The sequence below is a fragment of the Salvelinus sp. IW2-2015 genome, unplaced genomic scaffold (assembly GCF_002910315.2).
Source record: "Salvelinus sp. IW2-2015 unplaced genomic scaffold, ASM291031v2 Un_scaffold8414, whole genome shotgun sequence".
Lineage (NCBI taxonomy): Eukaryota > Metazoa > Chordata > Actinopteri > Salmoniformes > Salmonidae > Salvelinus > Salvelinus sp. IW2-2015.
Window position 1 is genome coordinate 1 of NW_019949674.1, and position 10,329 is coordinate 10,329.

Sequence of the window (10,329 nt, forward strand, 5' to 3'; positions counted from 1 at the left end):
ACAACATTGGTTAATGCACATTCGCAACACATGCACAGTAGGCAACATTTGACATCAGCCACTGCTCATGTTAACATTTTACATCAACTACATTTTCATTGTTGCCGCTCAGTGAGTGTCTGCGGGAGATAGGGGTCGCTCCGGCGGGGCGTCACTGGCTGAGACATGCAGATCTTCAACAGAACATGTGAAGTTATCTCGAAAGTTGCTCAATTTACTACTATCTAATTATTCAAAATGGGGAAGCTGGTTGTCATAATCACTTTTTGCTGCTGCTTTATCACATTTGTTGGAGAGAGAGTTATTAACTTAAGGTAGGCCTGTGTTAATGTAGTTGTTAGCTTTTTTTAGCTGTAAAATGCATGCTAGCTGTTATAGTAGCTAGCTAGCCATTTTGTATTTTGCTAGCAACCTCAAAAAGTTGTTTTGTTTGACAACAAGCAAATAAGCAACTAACCTGTTTTTCTATTTAGCTTTCCTTTATTAGCCAGTGGTTTATTACTGAGTAATAATGGTTGGAGTTATTTTCACTTTTCTGAACTTATAAATTGACGAGATTGAGTGTCACTACATGTTTTGTGACAAGACAGCGATGCGCTGTGTGCCAAGCATGGCCTTTTCTGTCAGGCTATGAAGACATAAATATGATCTCAAATGCTCAAGTTACAGTAGTCTGAGGCTATAATTGGATTTGGAGGCTATACAAATGTGATAGCTGACTAGGCTATAATTTATGATTGTTTGTTACATAGACACATAAAAATGCCCTAAGTCATAACTACAGTGTTGAAATTGCATGTTATTCTGGAGTTAACTTTGAAGGGATGTAACTATGAACCTTTTTTTACATTGCAGGAAAAGGACTCTTGCTTCCAGAAAGCTTGTCCAAACCCACCTCCCAAACTGCCATCCAATCAAAAGCCTTGGTGCGTACAGTACACATATGTACAGGACATTGGGAACTTTAACACTGCTGGATGATATTAAAGGCATGCCTTTCCATAAGCTCTATGCCACATGTCAATGGTATTATATGAAGTAACTGGACAACGTTATTTGCCTGTAAAAGGCCATATCTGAACACATGTGGATTGATTTTCTGACAGAGTACGGACAGAGGACCTCACAATACTTCCCAATGACTTGCTATTATTAGCACTGTGAGTTACAACATTGACTTGGCCTATATGAAACAGCACCATAAAAATGTAGTCGGCAAATAAATGTATTAGGCTATCTAACGTGTCCTAATATTAATCTAATTATTTTGGAATTACCAGGCTTGAAGATCCTTTATTGCCCATCCTATTCAGATGCCCCTGGAAAGATGTAACCCTTGATATGAGTGAAGATTCTAGGATGAAAGCAGTGCGAGCTCCGCATGGGGAGAGGCTCTTGACCTGGACTCCTCAATCCACATGGAATCAGTGTATACACAGATGAGACGGGTAAATAAACCCATAATCTGTGTCACAAATGGCATTAGGGATAGGGTATTCCCTAAATGGCACACTATTCCCTATAGGGCTCTGGTCAAAATAGTGCGCTATATAGAATAGGGTGCATTTTGGGACTCAAACAGGTTTTGAAATGCATCTGCTGCTCTTCCCAATCTTCTCCTTGTGTGAAAAGAGAACTGTCAAAAACACAAGACGGATCAAATTGATTGAGCTGAATGTTTTTCCACTTCCAGATAACTCAGTATACCTGTTGTGGTGCAATCACCCTCAACAAAAAACCCAAGTGGAGATCTTCGTGTTGTTGAGGAGGACCACGGCCCTTGTCTATGTGAAAACACATAACGTAGAATTCCTTCACAGGTATGCAAGAAGCTAAAGTCATGTCATTGCTTTCAAACCAATTTGGTTTGTTACCTAGATTGTCCGGTAGAGTTTCATATTACAGCAGGGGGCTAAAAGTGTTAATTACATGGTAACAATATGGAAATGTAGCCTATCCTCTTAAACTTGTACTCTCAAGACTGAGAGTTTGGAGAAATTAGGGACATTTTGAACTAGCACAAACTAGTGCTCATTTTTGTTGTGTAATGTTGTTAATGCATCCAACAGTTTCTTTAATATGCCATTTAGAGTAAATCGTGTTTTTAAGTTGATCTGTGGTTTTCTCTTAGTGTGAATGACATTGTGGCTGGTGGAGTGGAGAGCTTCTATGCCACCAACGATCGCTATTTCAGTGGAGGCACTCTGGAATTACTCTGGAGGTACTTCTGGTCAGCCTGGTCTAACGTTGGTGTATTACAGCCCTGAAGAGGTCAAAGTAGTGGCGAGGGATTTTACATGGCCAATGGCATCAACATCTCACCTGACAAAAGGTACAATAATTAGATGAATAAGTTATTCAACTTCTATAGTGCTATTCAAGTATTTCAGTCCGTGTAGCTCAGGTTGGTAGGCATGGCGCCAGGGTTGTGGGTTGATTCCACCGGGTGACCAGTATACATTTAAAAAATAATAATAAAGTACTCAAATGTATGCACTCACTACTGTAAGTCGCTCTGTATAAGGTCTTGATAAAATTACAATTAAAAAAATAATTACATTACATAAAGAATCTCAAAGCGCTTTGAGTACTGTCATGTGTTCACACAGTTCAATAATCCTTCCACATGGAACAGTCAAACCTGTTAAGTGTTTGATTATAGAGTGATATCACATGTTGACATGATAAGATCTGTTGAGTGTAACTAATGTGATGTTATGTAACATATACTATTTATGTTTTCATGTAGGCACATATATGTGGACAGACTTATTTGACCACAACATACATGTGTTGGAGCGACTGGAAAGCAATGGTTTGGCCCCAGTGAAGGTAAAATACAAGAAAATGGCAGATTTGTTTTACACCTGGTAAATAGTCAAATGGACTATTGAAACATGCTGCTCTGTTGAAAGCCTTCAAATCTGATGTGTTTATTCTCTCCCAGTGCTGTTGTATCTGAATCCAGAATAGGCTCTTTAGAAACTCATTTCATGATATTATTATTTTAAAAAGCTAACTGGGCACCCCAAAGAAAATGATTTAGTGTAGAAGGTGCTGACTAACGGCGAATAAACTATGTCTAAAAAGAGTCGCACACCGAATATTTATAAACTCCCAGTAATGTATTGGGTAAAAAAAACTATTTTTTGGCATTCACTGTGTCCTGAAGAAAGCACCCTGAAGAAGGCACCCTCTGCTCTCAGGCACCCTGAAGAAAGCACCCTCTGCTCTCAGGCACCCTGAAGAAAGCACCCTCTGCTCTCAGGCACCCTGAAGAAAGCACTCTCTGCTCTCAGGCACCCTGATGAAGGCACAGTGATAACGAAACGTTGGGTGTTTTACCCAATAAATTACTGGGAGCCTGAGACTCTATATATAGAGTGTGCGACTATTTTTATAGCTTACGTGATATTGTTCTTTGTCACCAGGTCGTGGAAGTGGGCTCTCTTGTTGACAACATTWATGTTGACCCTGAGACTGGCGACTTGTGGATAGGTTGTCACCCTAATGGCTGGAAACTATTTCAAAATGATCCTGAGGATCTTCCTGGATCTGAGGTTCGTACACCTGCCGTGTGCTATTGAAACTTACTGAGTGAACTGCTTTCTGGATCATATACCAGCAGTGTATCTCTGTACTATACACCAACATTGTTTTCACATGTTCACGCCTCTACTATGCTATAGATAAAAGCTGCTGGACTACAGTACATTCCAACTACTGTACGAGAGGAAACACACCAGTGCAATGGACTTAGAGTGGATATGGACTTAAAGTGGTGTTAGAGTGGACTTAGTGGACTTAAAATGGACTTAGAGTGGACTTGGGGTGGATTTGGGGTGGACTTGGAGTGGACATGGACTGAACTTAGTGGTCTTAGAGTGGACTTGGACTGGACCTGGATGTGGGTGTCTTTCTATTGCGTTACCTCTAATGCTCACTGTCTGGTATACATCTACATTTCATGATATTGTTTTCACAGGTGATTCAGATTAAAGACATCCACTCTGAGAAGCCAGTGGTGACCCAGGTCTATGCTGATGACGGCAGTGTGCTCATAGGATCCTCTGTAGCAGCTCCCTATGGAGGAAAGCTTCTCATTGGAACAATCTACCAGAAAGCCTTGGTCTGTGATCTAGCCAAGGTAGACCAGTAGCCAATGCTCTATGTAGAAAACAGGCATCCGACGTGGGTTGTGGTCGGAAGAGTGCAAGTGTGTAACATACTGAATGTTGCAGATAGAAATGCAATGAATAGAGTTAACAAGATTACTTAGTCTATATGACAGGGAGGGATGTCTGTTCTACATAATATATATCTAGCTGAAAGTTCCTCAATGTTGTGCCGTACTGAATTCTGCCGTGGCCTGTGGGGTTCAACTTGCCAAGTAAAAAAAATAGTTCATTCATTGCACGCTCTGTCTAATCACTGGAAGTTAGATTTGCAATAAAGTTGACAAAATTATATGTCAAAGATAACGCTGGTGCACTGAACAAGACCTGTAACGAGACATAGTAATGTTGCAAGTGCCACATTGTATAAAAGTTGATAAATGACTGGGGAAATGACATTTGAAATGCATGACGTTGGTTTCTTGATAAGAATAAGCTGACTGTTAAGGACCCTTTTTTATTTTTTTATTTTTTTTGCCTAAAATGACATACCCAAATCTAACTGCCTGTAGCTCAGGACCTGAAGCAAGGATATTCCTATTCTTGATACCATTTAAAAGGAAACACTTTGAAGTGTGTGGAAATGTGAAATTAATGTTGGAGAATATAACACATTAGATCTGATAAAAGATAATACAAAGAAAAAAAACATTTTCAAATTATTATTATTTTTTTTCATCTTTGAAATGCAGTAGAAAGGCCAATATCTCACTTAGGAGTCTAGGTGCAATTTAGATTTTGGCCACTAGATGGCAGCAGTGTATGTACAACGTTTTAGACTGATCCAATGAACCGTTGCATTACTGTTCAAAATGTTGTTTCAAGTCTGCCCAAATGTGCCGAATTGGTCAATTGATACAAGTACATAACTATAGAGAACATACAAAAATGATATGGTAATAAAAAATGAAAGTTTACACACTTCTAGGAATGTCATAAATTATGGATAATTAGTTTCCCTACAGAAAAGACACCAACCTTCACACATCTAGATGGGATGTTTTTTAATATAAAAATTGATTTTATCAAACAAAACTAAGCTATATTTTATCTCTGGGACCCTCAGGATGACAAATCAGAGCAATATTACTGAATGTAAGTACATTATTTACCTTCAGAGGTGAATATATCAAACCAGTTGCTGTGATAATTATTTTTTTGTTGTTGTGCACTCTCCTCAAACAATAGCATGGTATTTTTTCACTGTAATAGCTACTGTAAATTGGACGGTGCAGTTAGATTAACAAGAATGTAAGCTTTCTGCCCATATAAGACATGTCTATGTCCTGGGAAATGTTCTTGTTACTAATGAAGAGGGTTAAACCAAGGCCGTATACCTTTTAAAGGGGTAATAAATTATGTTATGATAAACTGAAAGGTCTCCTCTTCAGGAGACCTCTGTGTGTGTGTTAAAACCTGTTTTTGAGTGTTGTGACCTTCAGACACTATCAGAAGGCTTCTACGTTCAGACTCCTCCTGTCTGGATCCCACCGTGGTTATCTGGTTTTCTGAGAGCACAAGGCTGTCACAGACCTGATAAAACCAGCCACCTGTCAGAAGATGCTTACACTTGTTCACCTTGTTATGACCCTATACTTGTGATGAAAGGTCAAGTTTCGGTCAAACCCACTTCTGAGCTTTTAATTGCTGATAAGATGGTTACTGCTGTCAGAGGGAGGTTAGATTTATTAAAATGTTGTTGCCAGGGGAACTCATGCAAGGAGGACTGGGAGAGGCTATATGAGTTGCAGGATGTCTTAGACATTTTGCAGAACTTGGGGAGACCTATCATGTACTGTTATACTGTACTCTGTAACAACTTCTGCCTACAATTGTATTACTAAAAGGAGTATTTTAATACTTAAACTAAGAGTCTGTGTTTCCTTTCCATTACTAATGTATGTTTGATAATTATATAGACCTGATCATTTGTTGAAGAAATTGACCAACACTTACAGTGTCATGCTAATCACATTAGCGCTCTTTATTTCAACTGTCCCGTGGGGGGGACACCGATCCCATAGAMGCAGTGGTGGAAAAAGTACCCAATTGTCATACTTGAGTAAAAGTATAGATACGTTAATAGAAAGTTACTCAAGTAAAAGGAAAAGTCACCCAGTAAAATATTACTTGAGTAAAAGTCTAAAAGTATTTGGTTCTAAATATACTTAAGTATCCAAAGTAAATGTAATTGCAAAAATATCTGTGTAAATCATTTCAAATTCCTTCTTTTAAGCAAAGCAGACGGCACCATTGTCTTGTCTTTAAAATGTCTGGATAGCCAGGGGCACACTCCAACACTCAGACATAATTTATAAAATATGCAGAAGGGATGACCATGTGTTTAGTGAGTCCGTCAGATCAGAGGCAGAAGGGATGACCATGTGTTTAGTGAGTCCGTCAGATCAGAGGCAGAAGGGATGACCATGTGTTTATGAGTCCGTCAGATCAGAGGCAGAAGGGATGACCATGTGTTAGTGAGTCCGCCAGATCAGAGGCAGAAGGGATGACCATGTGTTAGTGAGTCCGTCAGATCAGAGGCAGAAGGGATGACCATGTGTTTAGTGAGTCCGCCATAGCAGAGGCAGAAGGGATGACCATGTGTTTAGTGAGTCCGTCAGATCAGAGGCAGAAGATGACCATGTGTTTAGTGAGTCCGTCAGATCAGAGGCAGAAGATGACCATGTGTTTAGTAGTCCGTCAGATCAGAGGCAGAAGGGATGACCATGTGTTTAGTGAGTCCACCAGATCAGAGGCAGAAGGATGACCATGTGTTAGTGAGTCCGCCAGATCAGAGGCAGAAGGGATGACCATGTGTTTCTTGATAAGTGAATTGGTCATTTTCCTGTCCTGCTAAACATTCAAAATGTAACTTTTGGTGTTAGGTAAACTCTATGGAGTAAAAAGTACATTATTTTCTTTAGGAATGTAGTGAAGTAAAAGTAAAAGTAGTCAAAAATATAAATAGTAAAGTACAGATACCCCAAAAAACTACTTAAGTAGTACTTTAAAGTATTTTACTTAAGTACATTACACCACTGCGTAGAGGTTAAAGTTATGTTTAAATTACAGGTACGTCTCACTGATTTGACATGGAAAACAAGTATTTAAACGTTTTTTTACCCTCTTTGTAAAATGAACTAGATTCAGTTGTGATGTAACTGAATATTGTTTTCTTCACAAGTGTGTAACTTCTTTACATTAAATGTGGGACGCTAATTTGGCGTGCAAGTCTCAACTGTTTTTAGCAGCAAACAAGTGATGTGGACAATATCCTCATCATGAACCCGGGGATCACAGTTTTGGTACTGCAGATTTGACCTCCTCTAGGAATTGCTAAACTACAGCGCGCCCCATGGTTCAACTGTGCAATTGCACTCTGCCTGTACACAACACACCCACATTTTGCACACCGCTTTCATAAACTTTGACCAAGGAAGGGAAAGAGTTTCGTCTGCCATGAAGTGGTGCTTGTTACCATCTGCATTGCTGCCTTGGCAGCTCTTTTGGGGCAACGACTTCTTAAATTGAGGTAGGCTACATGGTTGCTGAACATTTTAACATTATCGGGCGTGTGTATCTTCTTTGGAATGTCTTCTTCAGAATCATGCTACATTTCCTGATCAGAGTTTACAATATTGACCTGATTGACATGTCAACAGAGGCCTCAGCATTAAAAGGTGATATTTGAACTACTTTAGGTGAATTGAGCAGTGGTGTGAGAGTGTCAAAAGCTGAATTCAGAATGATCTGTGTTGCTTTTGCTTTCACTCCAAAGTAATATTAACCGGGTTCTATTTGCAGTGAAATAGCCCTTGCCAACAGAGAAGTGCCTGTAAAACGCCTCCCCAACTGTCACCTATTAAAGAATATAGGTATGTCTGAACCAGTCCATTAAATTGTAATCATACATTGACATTATAACAGTTCATGCTTTAATTAATTACATATAGTATAGTTCTTCTGTGTTTCACATCGGTGTGAGATAGATACCAATGTAATGTTGAAATAGCCTGTTCTACTTTGAGCCTATTCCAGTTATTCCAGGAGGCTCAAAATAATGAGTCTTCTCAGTATATGTGATGAGATCAGGCTGTATCACTGCTACTTGGGCAAGTGTCAGGGCTGAAGTCCATTAGACTAATAGGCCAAGTATCAACGTGTCCCAGCATGCTTTGTTTGGTGTCATGATGATGAATGTTATGTTCAATGAAGGCCTATGGGATAAAAATGATACATTGATATAGGGCTAATGGTTTGTGGAAAATCCTATATGTACAGAATATGGAGCAGAGGACTTCACCATACTTCGAGATGGACTGGCCATCATAAGCACCGTAAGTAATATCCATTGTCATGATGCGATCCTTCATGGCAAGCATATTCTGGTAAGGCACACTGAATAATTAAAATATTGTCCTCAATTCATAATATTGCATGTTGAACATACTACTCACTCACACTGATGATAAAATAACTATTTTTACAGATAAAATGGCTGTTTTTAACAAAACAAACATACACCCTGTTTGTATCCCAAATGCACCCTATTCCCTACATAGTGCACTAATTGGTCAAAAGTAGTGCACTATATAGGGAATAGGAGCCATTAGGATTAACCCTGTCACTCATGTAAATCATTACCCCCCCACCAGGGCTTGAAATATCCTGGAATGCCCTCCTTCTCTGATGACCCAGGGAAGATCTATACCCTGGACCTGTTGGACCCCAGACTGATCCCGTGGAGCTGACAATCAAAGGAGACCTGGACCGGGACTCTTCAACCCCCATGGAATCAGTGTCTACATTGACGAGACAGGTAAAGTATGGGAGATTTAGCTCTCACATATGAAATTAGTTCATTTCAAAACATTGGACAGGGTGTAGTACAGTACAATATACAGTACCAGTCAAAAGTTTGGACACACCTGCTCATTCAAGGGTTTTCAGAATTTTTACTATTTTCTACATTGTAGAGTAATAGGAAGACATACAACTATGAAATAACACATATGGAATCTGAGGAACCAAAAAAGTGTTAAAAAATCAAAATATATTTTAGATCTTCAAATTAGCAACCCTTTGCTGATGACAGCTATGCACACTCTTGGCATATAAGAAACCCTTGAATGAGTATGTGTGTCCAACATTTGACTGGTACTGTATAGCAAACAGTACAGTATACAGTAAAACAATACAGTATACGTAAAACGTACAGATAGTACAAGTACAGTATACAGTAGACAGTATACAGTACAGTATACAGTACAACAGTAAGAAACATTACCACTACACATAAGTCAGATGAAAAATAAGCTTACAGTAAAGTCGATTACAGTAACATACAGATAAGGTAAAGACACATAAAAAGACAGTTCTAAAAATACAGTAAGTAAACGTAAGATACAACACAGTAAATAGTACAGTATACAGTAAAACAATACGATACAGCTACAACAGTACAGAACAGTACAAGCAGTACACAAAAAGAGTACAGTATACAAAAAACAATACAGTATACAGTAAAACAGTTACAGTACAACAGTACAGTATACAGTACAAAGTACAGTTACAGTTACAACAGTCACAGAACAGTACAGATTACAGTACAACAGTACACAGTAAGAGTACAGTATACAATAAAACATGTGTCAGCAGTTATTCTAGTTACTTCAAGTCAGAAATCGCAGCAAATCCCTCTATTCCAGACCAGATTATCCCAAATTGGGAACACCCTTCAGGACCATTGCCTATGGAATTATGAACACTACTGTGTTGTGTGTGTGTGTGTGTGTGTGTGTGTGTGTGTGTGTGTGTGTGTGGTGTGTGTGTGTGTGTGTGTGTGTGTGTGGTGTGTTGTGTGTGTGTGTTGTGTGTTCCCTGTCAATCAATAGAGAGCCTTAGACACCAGAGGGGACAGTAGAGACCATATTCTTCACTGCTGAACTTTCATCTCCTTCCAGATAAAACCATCCATCTGTTTGTTGTCAATCACCCTCAACATTACACGAGCCAGCTAGAGATCTTTCTATTCGTCGAAAGAGGACAACACCATGTGCACCTGAAAACTATAAAGCATGATCTCCTTCATAGGTAGGTGTGAGATATTTACATGATGTGGATGAACCACATTGGCTATGATACTGTACAGTCA

At 39.2% G+C, this 10,329-nt stretch overlaps 1 long non-coding RNA gene and 1 pseudogene across 1 annotated transcript; both read left to right on the forward strand.

The window, feature by feature from the left end:
- The first annotated feature begins 1,417 nt into the window (after window positions 1–1,417).
- Window positions 1,418–6,041, forward strand: LOC112079545 (serum paraoxonase/arylesterase 2-like; annotated as a pseudogene).
- A 1,565-nt stretch (window positions 6,042–7,606) lies between these two features.
- On the forward strand, window positions 7,607–10,244 carry LOC112079546 (uncharacterized). Its single transcript, XR_011479280.1, has 5 exons — window positions 7,607–7,707; window positions 7,980–8,050; window positions 8,457–8,512; window positions 8,831–8,994; window positions 10,139–10,244. It is a non-coding gene; the product is annotated as an uncharacterized lncRNA (long non-coding RNA).
- The last annotated feature ends 85 nt before the right edge of the window (window positions 10,245–10,329 follow it).